This window comes from Petaurus breviceps, unplaced genomic scaffold (assembly GCF_028583685.1).
Source record: "Petaurus breviceps papuanus isolate PSGF00001 unplaced genomic scaffold, PetGlider_PUasm1.0 38, whole genome shotgun sequence".
NCBI lineage: Eukaryota > Metazoa > Chordata > Mammalia > Diprotodontia > Petauridae > Petaurus > Petaurus breviceps.
Window position 1 is genome coordinate 7584883 of NW_027186304.1, and position 13814 is coordinate 7598696.

The 13814-nt window shown below is 37.5% G+C and overlaps 1 protein-coding gene across 1 annotated transcript in view; it reads right to left on the bottom strand.

Annotated features, from left to right (window-relative positions):
- Window positions 1-13814, bottom strand: part of DOK6 (docking protein 6) — a 515077-nt gene that overhangs the window by 450092 nt on the left and 51171 nt on the right. The window lies entirely within an intron of this gene.

A 13814-nucleotide genomic window follows, 5' to 3' on the forward strand; every position in this document is an offset into this window, starting at 1 on the left:
AATTTATAATCATACAGATCTAGTTGCCTGAATCATAGAAGTTAAGTGCCTTTCCCAGAAGCACTTTAGAAAAACAACCTCATTTTCTTCAACCCATCCTCTCATGTCATAGTTTTAAGTACTTCTGCAGTACTAATCACTGTCCTCTGAACATACTTAGAGTATCAAAAATATAGTGCCCAGAACCTCAAATCATATGCCAGTAATGGTCAGAACCAAGATAGCATTCATCAGGGCTATAACCTTTCTCATTTTTCCTTATATGCTTCTATTAATGCACGAGAAGGGCTCATTAATTTAGCAGGGGGTTTAATTTACATGGCTGATATTCCACTAGGTCTTAATTACATTATTTATTGGTTCCCACCTCTGTGTTCTACCTTTTACTTCCATAGTGACATCATTTTTCAAAACAGAAATGGGAAGCTTTCTACATTTATCGTTATTACATTCAGTCTTATTAGATTTGCCCCATCATTCTAATCTATTAGGATTTGCCTGGATAATGATTCTGACACTTAATATATCAATTAACCTCTATAGTTCTGTATCATCTAAGAGAACATGTCATCTATGTCTTCCTCCAAGGCACTGATAAAAGTGGTTTGCAATAATCTAGTATAGCATTGCTCACTCTATTAATATTAATTTAAATTTGTTTTTGCAGCCATTCATATAATTTCTTATTGTCAAACTGCTGAACACTTTATAAGTCATAGGTTCCTTGACTATTTTCCTACATGATATTGGAACTTAATAAGTTCAATTTAGCTATTAGTCACAAACCATTATGTATATAGTATAGTATTAATTTCCAGTGTGTGTACCTTATATCTCCTGAGCAAAAGTATAAGTTACTTGTATGAATGGGGTTTTATATCTCCTCTTCCAAAGCACCCATGTAATGCTATGCTCTCCTGGAGACACCGCTAGCACAATGATGAAAATGTCCAAATCTTCTGACCCTCCCAAAGTCACAAGTTCTCTTTTAGTCAAGAGGAGGGGGCAGAAGAGACTCATGCTGAAGCTGAGATATTCTCCTTTTCCCTAGTTTTTTCCTCCCTCCTACCAACTGATACCTTTCTCAGGAGCTTGGCTGGAGGCTTCCACCACTAAATACTTCTGAGCTCTTCGAGAGCAGGGACTGACTTTTGCCTTTCTTTGTATATTTAATGCTTAGCACAGTGCCTAGTGTAATAAGAAGTCTAATAAATGCTTATAGATTGACTGTAATTATTGAATTATCTTATTGCTTTGCTTTTCTAAACTTTTTTCACTAGTCTAAAATAGTGAGGCTTCTTTGCTGCTGCCAAAGCTGTTTTTAATTCCTGTTGTTTTGATAATGTTATTATCTTCTTCAGGTCATTAGTTATATCTTTTTCTAGGACAGTGGATTTTACTGAGATAGTTTTAGCCTTTGATTACTTCTCTCAAAAAAGTGAAACATCCTAAGAAATGCCAGCAACATGTGTTTCATAGTTAAGCTGTAGATGGCTTGAGAGGTCATTCAAAATATCACGTCTAATTCTAGGGAACAGTTTGGTAATTGAAAAGTGAATTTGTAGGAAAAGCAATTCTCAATTTTTGTTCCTTCACTCATTAAGTGCTTTTTAATGCAGACACAAAGCACTATAATTTTCAAAACACTTTCACATAAAATAATAACATACTTATGTTTATGTAGTCTCATAAAGCTGATAAAGTTTTTTCTTTATGGCAATCCTATTTTGGTATGACAGACAACAAACTCCTAACCCTCTGAGATCTGGCCCCCTTTCTACTCCCAAAAGTCTATCCTTGCTTTCTGAGTCCCAAAGGCAGGATAAGAAATTGAACACCTTTCATCCACCTTTCTTCTTAAATCTTGACCAGTTTTTTTCTTTCCCTGACCTTCCTTATTCTGTCTTCTCCCCTTTTGACTGAGGGAGAGGAATCCTCTAGCATTATCCCACTACAGGTGATATTGATTTACTAATGAAGGAATGAACCTGTTTGTTGTGGCTGAGATATTAATCCTATTCTTCCCCTTGTCTCCCTTCTAATTCTCTTTTTAGAAATATTTTCTCATATTCCATAGCTCAATGATGCTTTTAAATTTCTTAATACCAATGTTTAAAGATTTTTTTTTTATCATTGGTTTTGATGGGGTACGTGGGCTCTAGGTCAAACCAACTTGTAAAACCAGTCTGTGAAGTTGTAATTTGTCCTTTCCCACCCTTGAGCTCTGCCCCTTCTCCCTCTCCCACACTCTACCTAGGCAACACCCTGTGACCCCTTTTGTTCTTACTTAATTTCTTCATTTCTTATGGGCCTGGCCCACACCCTCCTTTGTCCTTGCCTTTTGTCTCCTTCAATCTGGCCCAAATCTTATCCAAACTATCTATTCACATTCTCCTCTTGGTCAGCTCTGACCTTTGTCTATGCACTGAGGCCCCTCCCTTCTGGTCAGCCCTGACAATGGCAGCCCTACCCTTTAAAGGTAAAAGCATGTACCCCTCTCACTCGCAGGTCCCCTAAAGGACTCTTGCCCACTGTAATGGTGTAACAATAAACTTCTACAACTCTAACTCCAAGCAAGGGTGACCTGAATTCTTTCCAGATGCCCTTGCAGGTTTCCTGGTCTTGGATGAGATTAGGGTTCCTGCTGAACCAATTGGGATCCCATCCCCCATCATTTTGGCAAACCAGCCAGGATAGTCTGTGGTCTCAAGCTTTCTTAGAGTACCGGTAAGCTCCTTTACCTCCTCCCTCTTGTCCTGTAGTCGGGTTCTTTCAAGCACCTAGGAAGGCTTGATCGGATGATTCCAGTCTGAGACTGGAATCCAGTCTATTTTTTAATAGACCCCGGACACATCCCGCATGGATGGGGGATGCCCTGTCTAGGGACAAGTGTCTCCGTGTCTAAAAAAATATACACATATATTTTTTTAGGCAAGGCTTTTCATGTGAGATGTCACAGAAAAGCAGATGACTACAAGTGATTCTGACTGGGGAGTCGGGAAAGGATGGGTCAATCTCCCTCCATACCCCAAGAGACTCACCCCTAGGATATCTTTTATACAACTGAAAAACACTCAGTCTTCAAGACCTCAAGGAGAAAGGATGGGCTGGCTTTCCCCTACACTTGGGGGTCTGTGCCTAGGCTATCTCAAAGCAATCTTACCTGGCCCCAATTGGCATCTATCTGAGGGCCAAGAAAATGTGATTTGTGCTGAGGGTTCCAGAAATCCTTTGTGAGCTTTTGAACCTTCCTGTCAGCTTCTCTCTCTCTCTCTCTCTCTCTCTCTCTCTGTGAATGAGTGTGTGTGAATGGTCTGACATCTCTAAGCTTTAAACTGCAACTGCAGGACATTCCTTTAAAATGCTGTATCTCTTTCCCTCCTTCTTTCCCCTGCTACTGAATGCAGACTGGAAAGGGAGAGAAAGAGAGCAAAATATTGTCTTGTTTGTGAACAGAAGTTTTAAGATCTTTAAAAGTTTGAAAATCTCCTCTTTATTCCACTCTGGCCAAGTGGAGTGAGGAGAAGGTGATAAGAAAGGGAGGGAATCTTCTCCCTCAGAACAAAGAGGCAGGTAGACTTAACATTTAACTATTTCCTGCCTCACCTAAAAGAGGAAAGTTTTGTGTAACAGAATGCAACTAAAAGGCAACTGAATGCATTCTGGTCATTTTTGAAAAGTGTCACTCCTAATTTGATGCTAAGGAAAAGTCAGAATTCATTTTACTATTTGGCATTTAGGCAAATTGGAATGTTTTCTAAAATTTGATACATAAGGTGAGGTTTTGGGGTTCTCTAGAACTGGGATAAAGGAGTAGGCACCACTCCCTCTCCCCTTGCTAGGGAAGTCAAAGCTAACACTTTCAAAGAAGTTTCTAAGGAGTGGACACATAAAATTTATTGGAGTAAAAGTTGGAACAGCTTAAAACATATTGAGGGGAGGCATAGCAGCTATATAGAAACCCCGGGGTGCACAACCAAGCTCTGCAACTGTGGGGAGAGGAGAAAAGCCTCTGCACTTGGTAAGCCTAATTTTCTATCAATAATTTTGGTATGTGATGAATTGGAAATGCAATTAATGTCATAATATCATTGTTCTATTATGGAATCTCTAAATTGTAAAGTCCTTTTATACTGTAAAAATTGAGTGACATAAAGCAGCTATTAATCTGAATTTTGTTGAAACTAAAAGATGGAGAAAAAGTTGTGTAAAACTAGCTATGTTACTTTATCAGTTCTGCTAACCCTATGTTACAATGTTTATTTCATGTGAATTGGATTTTTTATGTTATAATATCTGATGGTTTAAAGCTCTTATATGTGGGATACAAACCAGTAGTAATAATACTGCTGATATTTACTGTGATAGCTGACTGTCCATTTAACTTTTTGGCTATTCTGGAAATATGCAGTGATTATAAGTTGCTTGGTCATTTGGCATCAAAAAAAAGATTTTAGTTTAGTATAACTTCATGTGGAGTTTTAAGGTCATCAGATTGGTAATTCATTTATTTTTAAAGTTCAAATTTAAGATGATATCATTACTGGTAAACATCTGTACTATCTATGCTGTATGAGAAGCAATCTCTCTTAAAGTTTTGGATTATTGTAATTTGGGAAAATCTTAAGCTTCCAAGTCTGTCAGTTTAAAAGGGAAGTAATACTGCCAAATCCCCTGGAAAATATCTCTGTTAAGCAAGGTCACTGGGAAAGGAACAGTTTTAGTCATGTAGTTTTTAAATGAACCTAACTTGCTAAAAAGGTTCAAGGATTAAAAAGGATTTTTATCAGTTGGCTTCTAGATTTCAGAAGGAAAGATGGTAAATGGAATTCCTTACAGTTGTGGGACCTGATAAATCTTTATTGCTTATGGCAGCTACAAGAGAATAGAAATAATTATAACTGGCTCTAAGCTGTGATTGTTGAGGCTTGTTGTTTAAGGTAAAAGGCATTTGGGACCATAACTAAATTTTATTTTGAGTTCGAATTTGGGTATATTATCTGCATTAAATCAGTATCTGAGAAAATGCCATAAGCTACTCAGAGCCTGTACTGTGGACAGGTGGAAGCCTGCATTTGGTAAAGGCTGGAGGGATAATCTTAGCCTCCGTCTGGGATGGGATCCCTCCTGGCTCAGTTTACTTATGGGGTTCCTTTGAAAAGGAATGTTCCCCACCTATTCCTGAGTCTAGAATTGAGATAGAATGGATACTGCATGGTTGGATATCTGTAACTAACCTGAATTTAAACAGAATCAAGGATGTTTTATCCTGACATATTTGGAATGTCACGGGTCCCTGTTTTTTCCTTCTATAGCAGGTTTCTGTGATCAGAGCAATGAGTCAGTAAAAGATGTGAGCTCTTTCATGTTAGCCTACTGGAAAGTTAATATTATTTTCATCTAGGATTAGAACATGTGCAGAAAGTTATGCAAACTGCTTAAGATCATTCTAAAAGTTTTATCAATCTTAAACTGTTTTAAAAGAAGGGAAAATACTTTTAGAAAAAATTTTAAATCTCTAGCGGGATTTTGAAAGCCCTACTCTATGGGAAAATATAAAGGACAGTGAAATAGTCTGAGTAATGGGTTATGCTAGCCCATACTCACCCCACTTCTGGTCACTTTTTTCTTACTCCTTTTTGGCCCTTGTTTGTTTTAATCTTTTTGCTAGATTTGTGTCTTTTTAGGCTCAGCACCCTTCACTTGCAGGTGACTCTTCTGCTAGGAACATTGTCATGTGATCTAACTGACCCATGGAGCCTCCATGTTCAAGGCCTACAACGAACAGCCCCATTTGTGCTCCCCAAGGATATTCCTTTCTTTATGGGATGGGTGGGCCAGAGGGTGTGAATTCTCAGGGCGAGGTATGTGCTCCCTGGGATTTCCCGCACCCCCTCTGACTAGTTATAACATCACTAAGCCCAGCACTTCTCCTTTAAAATGAGTTAAAGACAATGTTCTAAAATCATAGCCTTAGATTATCTGCTGGCCTCTGGTGGGGGTGTTTGTGCCCTAGCTAACACCTCCTGCTGCATGTATAATCAATAATTCCTGACAGGTAGAACTCCGCACCAAAAATATACTGGAAAAGGCCAATTGGATGGAAGAACTTCATGAAGCCCTTAGGGCACCAGGTTCCTCCTCTTCCTCATGGTGGTCCTGGCTTTTCCCTATACTGGCCCCTTTCCTGGTCCTTGTCTGCTTAACCCCCTTGCCAAGTTTGTCTCTTCTAGGCTCAGTGCTTTCCATCTGCAGTTGATTGCTCAGGCTGGATATCAACCTTTACCCGAAGTCGCTACCCCTCGGATCTGGTGTTGGCCAAATTCCGGACATTGGCCACCAACCCCACCCCTTGAAGGATGGGACCCTGAGAGGCAGGGACAGCTCTACATCCCTTCCCAGCTGGAAGCAGTTCAAGATGAGACCGTCGCCCCTGCCCCAAATGAATTTGGGCCCCATCTGTTTAAGGGGGGGGATGATGGGGTACCTGGGGTCTATGTTAATTTGTGAAACCAACTTGTAAAACCAGTCTGTGAAGTTGTAACTGCAATTTGTCCTTTCCCACCCTTGAGCTCTGCCCCTTCTCCTTATCCCACACTCCATCTAGGCAACACCCTGTGACCCCTTTTTTCTTACTTAATCTCTTCATTTCTTCTGGGCCTGGCCCACACCCTCCTTTGTCCTTGCCTTTTGTCTCCTTCAACCTGGCCCAAATCTTATCCAAACTATCTATACACATGCTCCTCTTGGTCAGCTCTGACCTTTGTCTATGCACTGAGGCCCCTCCCTTCTGGTCAGCCCTGACAATGGCAGCCCTACCCTTTAAAGGTAAAAGCATGTACCCCTCTCACTCGCAGGTCCCCTAAAGGACTCTTGCACGCTTCTCATGGAAGCGTAACAATAAACTTCTACAACTCTCACTCCAATCAAGCCTGAGACCGTGAATTCTTTCCAGATGATATTGCAGGTTTTCTGGTCTTAGATAAGATCAGAATTCCTGCTGAACCTATTGGGATCCCGTCCCCCATCAGTATCACTATTAAAGCAAATTAAAAAAAAAAATAAACCAAAAGACTCATCACCTCACATTTGTGATTTTGTCTAGCCCTAGCCACATGAAAACAAACATTTCATTTCTTAGTATTTAATTGCTATTTGAAAATATTTAACTTTTTTCCTTTTTTTTCAGTTGTTTATTGAATATTCACTTCTGGTTCTTTGAAAGAATGATTCAACTGCTTCCTTTTGTGCTGAAAGTCAAAGCATTTTTTTACACTTAGGCTTATCTTTGTAGGATTTGTAATTTTGAAGTGATAATCTATTGCCTTTGTTTTTTAGACTAATCACAGCCTAAATTTCTCATGGATTTTCATATAAACAAAGAACAACTCTAAGCTATTCTTGTTGGTTGTCCTTTGGATATGAAAGTTTTTCTCCTTGTTGCCTCCAAAGCTCATCAGCATGGTATGTTCATTTCATGAAGGTGTGCTTATCCAGATTTTAGATAATGGACAACGATTTTGTGCTTTCCCAGTAAGCAATGGAGGCAAACAAGGATGTGTGTTCACCTGCGTGCTTTTTAGCATTATGTTTTCAAAGGTGTTCAAAGAGACTAAACACAGCATCAAGGTGAATTCTTCAACTTGAAAAGACTACAAGCCAAGACCAAAGTGGAGGGAGTGTTGGTGCAGGATTTTCTGTTTGTGTACTCAATGCAGCCTCTGAATCTGAGAAGCAACAAAGTGTGGACTAATTCTCTGCTGTGTGTGCTAATTTTGGCCTAACAACTAACAACAAGAAAACACAGGCACTCCATCAGTCACCACCACATCATCCGTACGTGGAACCATTGGTTGCAGGAAATGAAGAAGTTTTGAATGCTGTGGATAAGTTCACTTACCTTGGTAGTGTACTTTTCTGGGGCTGTATTTTATATGTCAGGGGAAGAATTGTGCCCTAAGTTTCTTCAAAATCTTCCCTGGCTTCTGGGAATAGAATTTATACTGTTTTTCTCCTACAGCCCAGGTTGAGAAATTTAGAGTTATCCTTGAACATTAATTGTTCCACATTGTCATAGTTAATGAGTTGCCAAGTCAGGTCATTTCTACCTCTGCAGCATGTGTCATACCTATCCCATTCTCTCCATTCACATACTTCTTATGTTAGTTTTAAGCACTATAACTTCTTTCCTGGACTCTTGTAATGCCTCCTAATTAGTGTCCCTACTTCCATTATCTCCTCGATTCAATTTCATTTCACCATAGCTGGCAAAATAATCTTTCAAATTTCTCTGAGGTTCAACCTCAAGGTTTGTGAGGTTTGACTATGTGGCCTTCTTGCTTAAAAATATCTAATAATTCCCTGCAGACTTCATGATAAAATACAAACTATCCTGACATTCAAAATCCTTCACAATCTGTCACCAATATACATTTCCAGACTTGTTGCATATTGTTCTACTTCATGCATTTTATACACAAACAAGACTATATTGTCTCCAAAACTCTACCTCTCCATTCTTCTCCATAAAATGCTCAGCTCAGTTACAGTATTCTTTATCAAATCTTTTCTGATTTCGTCATCAGTTCATGTTTAGTCTCCCCTCAAATACTTATTTGCTTATATAAATAATCTATTTTTTGTCTTATTATAAAATGTTTTTTTATATTTAGCAATAGAAAATATGAAAATTATAATATAATATTAAAGTAGATATTAAAGAGCTAAATTCAAAAGATTTGCAAACCACTACAGCAACAAACAGTCCCTTATACAAAAGTGCATTAAGGAAAATCAAGTCAATGTTGTAGCAGGCTACATGGACATAAAATCCAATAAATGCACTGTAATACAAAAGAGCATTAAGTTATTTTATCTGCACATTCTTCACCCTAGAAATAAAAGTTGCTTCTGGGCAGGAACTGTTTCATTTGCATATGCTAGTTTTATAATTGCACAATAAATATCTGCTGAATTGATTCTGAATGGAATTGCCTCATAGATACCTAACGTTAATGTACTTAAAAATTTCGTGGGGCAGCTAGGTACAGAGCACCAGCCCTGGAGTGAGGAGGACCTGAGTTCAAATCCGACCTCAGACACTTAACACTTACTAGCCATGTGATAATTGGGCAAGTCACTTAACCCCAATTGCTCTGCCTTCCCCCCTCCAAAAAGCCTAAAAAATAACTGCCCCCCCCAAATGACCAAAACTTTGTGGAATATATAAGGCAAATTCAGTAGTTACTTTCTCATTTTGCCTGTGAGTGTCAACTCTAAGTCTGATTGCTTTTTCCTTTTTTCTCCTGAATATGTGACCAGGTGTGTACATTCCTCTTCTCTTCTTTCTTTGAGAATCAATAACAGAACCTGGCGGCTGCTTGGAGCATAAGTCTCCCACGTCCTTTCCTATCCTTGGCATCATTTCTACATCTCTCTCAGTCTTTCTTTGCTCCCTCCTCAATATCCCCAAACTTCCACCAGGCATCAGAATTTCTCCACTTGCCCCTGGCTTTGAATAATAAAAGACAAAAAACAAAAACAAAAACAAGTGAAATACTTTGTTATGTATAAATGCATATTTGTCTCTCTAGGGTTATTTAAAATTTTTTTAATTTCAATGTAAATGGATTTACATGTTCATATTGCTCTAAGAATCACTTCTGAAAGTCCATATGTTGCTCATTTAAAGAGTCCTACTATTCTGTAGTGTGTGTGTGTGTGTGTGTGTGTGTGTGTGTGTGTGTGTGTGATATGTTTTCAATACAACAATTTATTTATTGACCAAATGGAAAAGGTTTGGGGGGCTGCTCTAAGACACGGTAAAAATATGACAGACTCTTAGTCACTATATCCTTCTCCCACTCAACCCATCTCACACTTACCATTTTAATGTATCATGATAAAGATTAAATCTTTTGATGAAAGGAAATTTGAGCATTAATAATCGCTAAATTGAGTCCATTCTCCTCTGAGGTGATGCAGATTTAAAGGCATGATCAAATGATCCTATTCTCTTTATTTTCACAAACTCACAGAGACCTAAGGGTAGAAGAAGCACTTACTCTGAAGTAAGAAGACCTGACTCCAATCTGTCTCTGATACATGCTACCTGTATGCCTTTGAGAAATCCTGGGCTTTAGCTTCCTCATTTTTATATTGGAATTAAAATCTACTTGATTTATCTAGAAGTGAGAAACATCATATATTTGGGATGCCATCCATTTTTACCTCTGTCTCTTGACATTTCTGGCTTCCTTCACGACTCAGCTCAAATTCTATCTTCTGTCAGGGTCCCTTCCATGTCCCCCTACCTGCTAAAATCTTCTTCTCTAAGATTACTTTTCATGTTCCCTTTTTATCATGGATTGATCATATTCTTTATATGTTTTCTCCCCAGTTGGACTGTAAGTTTCTTGAAGGCAGGGATTATTTTTATATCTTTATCTCTAGAAGTTCTTATGGATAAAAAACATTGAATAATTTATTGGAGGTGAAAAATTCATATAAACTGGTGAATCCCTGAAGATAGAGGGTGATGTTATTTGTTTACCCTAGGAAGCCAATGGGAGCAATGTATACTTTGGAAAGTAAAGGTCTAAAAGAAAATGCAGTGTATATTGAACACTTTCTCGTCTATGTAGTTAAAAATCCAAGTGGAGATTTCTATAATCTCTCTTGCACAGACTCAAAGAACATGCGATTCTCTTCTCATTGCACTGTCCTCAATGAACACGAGCTGCAAAAAACACATTGGGACATACCAAGGTTTAAGGGACATGACAAATGTGCATCAGTAAAGTTGCCATTTGAGAAAGAAACTCTAGAGTGAATCTTACCAAATGAAGACACATATAGATATGGTAATGTATTTCTTTTGTTAGTATGCATGTGTTTTATTCATGAATTTAGTATGGACAGAATTGTATGACTGAACTTTTACAACCATAACTATCTTTTTTGACTTAACAGAGCCTTCAGGTATATACACTCCAAAAAGTAAGGAGAGACTTTAACTTTTAAAGGAAAATTACTCAAGAATGTCTAGATAGGCCCAAAGGGCAGGATAATGTCAAGAAAAATGGTGTTAGTTTTAGAGACATAGGACCTGGTTTTGGATTACCAACATATCTGTGTGACCTATAGAAAGTTCTTTAACCTTTCTATACCTGTTTCTCCATCTATAAAATCAAGAAATTTTACTAGTTGATTTTTAAGTTTGTAAGATTTCATTTATGTCCACATCCACAGTTAATCTTTCTAGAAAGGATCAAATGAATTTTGACAACAGGATTAGAAATTGACATGAATCTTAGGCAGTTTTTCTTTAAAAGGGCCTGGAGTGAAGCATGTGCCACTCAGAAACTTAATCTAAGGTAGTATATTCTACAAAGTTTTCATCAGTGTGAACGAAATGATTTTTTTGTTAGTTTTGACATGCATAAATAAAGGTTTTTCATTAAATATTCTCTTTGTATGTGAGGTGTGTCCATTTTACTCACCGAAGTAAGAAAGGTAAGATTTTTTACAGAGGTTCCCAAACTTGTTTAGCCTACCACTTCCTTAAAAAAAAATTAGCAGAGCCCTCCCAGAAATCTACTTTTTTAACCCTTTATTTTTGAAATTTACATCATCAAAAAATCAAATATATATTTTAAGCCATGCATATTACAACAAATTTAATAATTTGTTATAAATTCATGTTTTTCTGCATTTAAATTTTGATGACACAATATCATGTCTCTTAACTGTATAGTATTATATTATAAACAAATTACATGAATATATTCATACTGAGGCATGCTGGACTTCCCAACAATGCAACATGCTTCTCTGCCAACATCATTCGTTAAGACCTGTTGGCAGACTTGATTGCTGATCAGTTATAACTTACATTTTGTGTGTTATTTGAAAAATAATGTAATCACTATGACTTTAACTCCTTTACACAACAAATGAAAAATGTATGAAAGGTTTTTTGAAATTTTCTTCTCCTCTTATGCTACCCACTCCTTATTTTTATTCAATGCCCCACCCTCAGTTGCAACTGAGGCTACTACCATCATTCCCTATCAGACTTGCGCCCCCTAGGGAGTGGCATAGCCCACTTTGGGAACCTCTGATTCTAATCCAATAATATGTGGCTACATGCCGAGTCATATGTAATAGAATATCTGAATGCTATCTGAAAATGTAAATGCGTGTTTCAGAGAAAACACAGAATGCATTGTTAGGGCTCATAGATCTCATTTTCAAAAAATATTTCTAATAACAAACGTACCTTAAATTTTATTTTTGGATAAAAAAAGAGAAAAATTATTCTCCTCTAAAAGAACACACAAGTTAAGTTTTGTTCAAAAATGCCGGAGGCGGCCTCACTGAAACAGTCATCATGTTCTCTGTGATTCATCAAACATTAGGTTTCTTTTGTAGTGAATTATTCATATTTTCACTCAATTCCTAAGGTAGCCATTGATGAAATGAGCCAAGGATAAAACTATTAGTAAGTGATGATGAATACTAACCATACCCTTGGTGCTAGAAGACACATCGAGGGTTATTCCTTCCATGAGATTTTCCAGATGAGAAAAGTGAGGCCCAGAGAGGCCAAGTTATCTGCTCATGATCACAAAAGACTACACAACACAGCTGAGAGTTAAAACCAGGCCTGACTTCCAAATCTAATTTTCCTCTCACTTTGCCATATTGCCTCTCATATTTATACCACACTTCTAAAATATTTGCCGCATTTTTTTTTTTAAATAATCGGGGTTAAGTAACTTGCTCAAGGTTACACGGCCAGGTGTTTCTGGGTGGGTGCTAAGTGTCTGAGCCTGGGATTCAATCTCCAGGTCTTCTCAACACTGGAGCTGGTGCTCTTACTTTCTGTGCTACCTGGACGCCCCAATATTTGCCACATTTTTAAAAAGAAATAGCTACCTAAAGAAAGTCATGACACTAGATGTCAATTTTAAAATGACTGAATAAATTATGGTACGTGAATGTAACGGAATATTACATTCCATTACAATATCACATACCATCACAAATGAGGAAAAATATAGATTCAGAGGAATCAGAAAAGATTTTTTGGAACCTCCTCTGGGAGGGCTCTGCTAATTTTTTTTTAAGGAAGTGGTAGGCTAAACAAGTTTGGGTACCTCTGTAAAAAATCTTGCCTTTCTTACTTCGGTGAGTAGAATTTTTTGGAATTTTCAAATGAACAAAATCAGAGAAAAAATTTCATAATGATCACAATAATACAAAATGAAACAACTTTCTAAGTCCACAAAACTTTGATTAACAGACAGTAAACATTAAAGCAAGGAATTAAACCTTGGTCTCCTCACTCCAAATCCAGCACTTTAAAAAATCTAGATGATGCAATCTCTTAGAACTTTAAAAGATGTAAGATCCATCTGTACAGGGTCCATGTTATTTTTTTCTTTTGAATTTTGTCCCTTAGCACCTAGTATAGAACTTTAAATAGAATAGGTGTTTAATAAATATTTGTTGAATGGATTTGGGCTGAATTTTATTGTGCTAAGCTAACAATAAACAAACTAACATAGGTGGAGTATTAATCTTCCACCAGAGTGGTCTATCTTGAATGAAGCAAGTACACAATGACAATTTATTAAATGCAATGGATTTTATTATTGCTTACTTGGCAGACAGTCCCTTAGTCAGTCAATAAGCTTTTATTAATTACTTGCTATGTGTCTGGTAGTGTACTAAGTGCTAGAGATATAAAGAAAGGTAAACACATGGTTTCTGCCTTCAAGCAGTTCACATTCTAATTAAAACAACATACA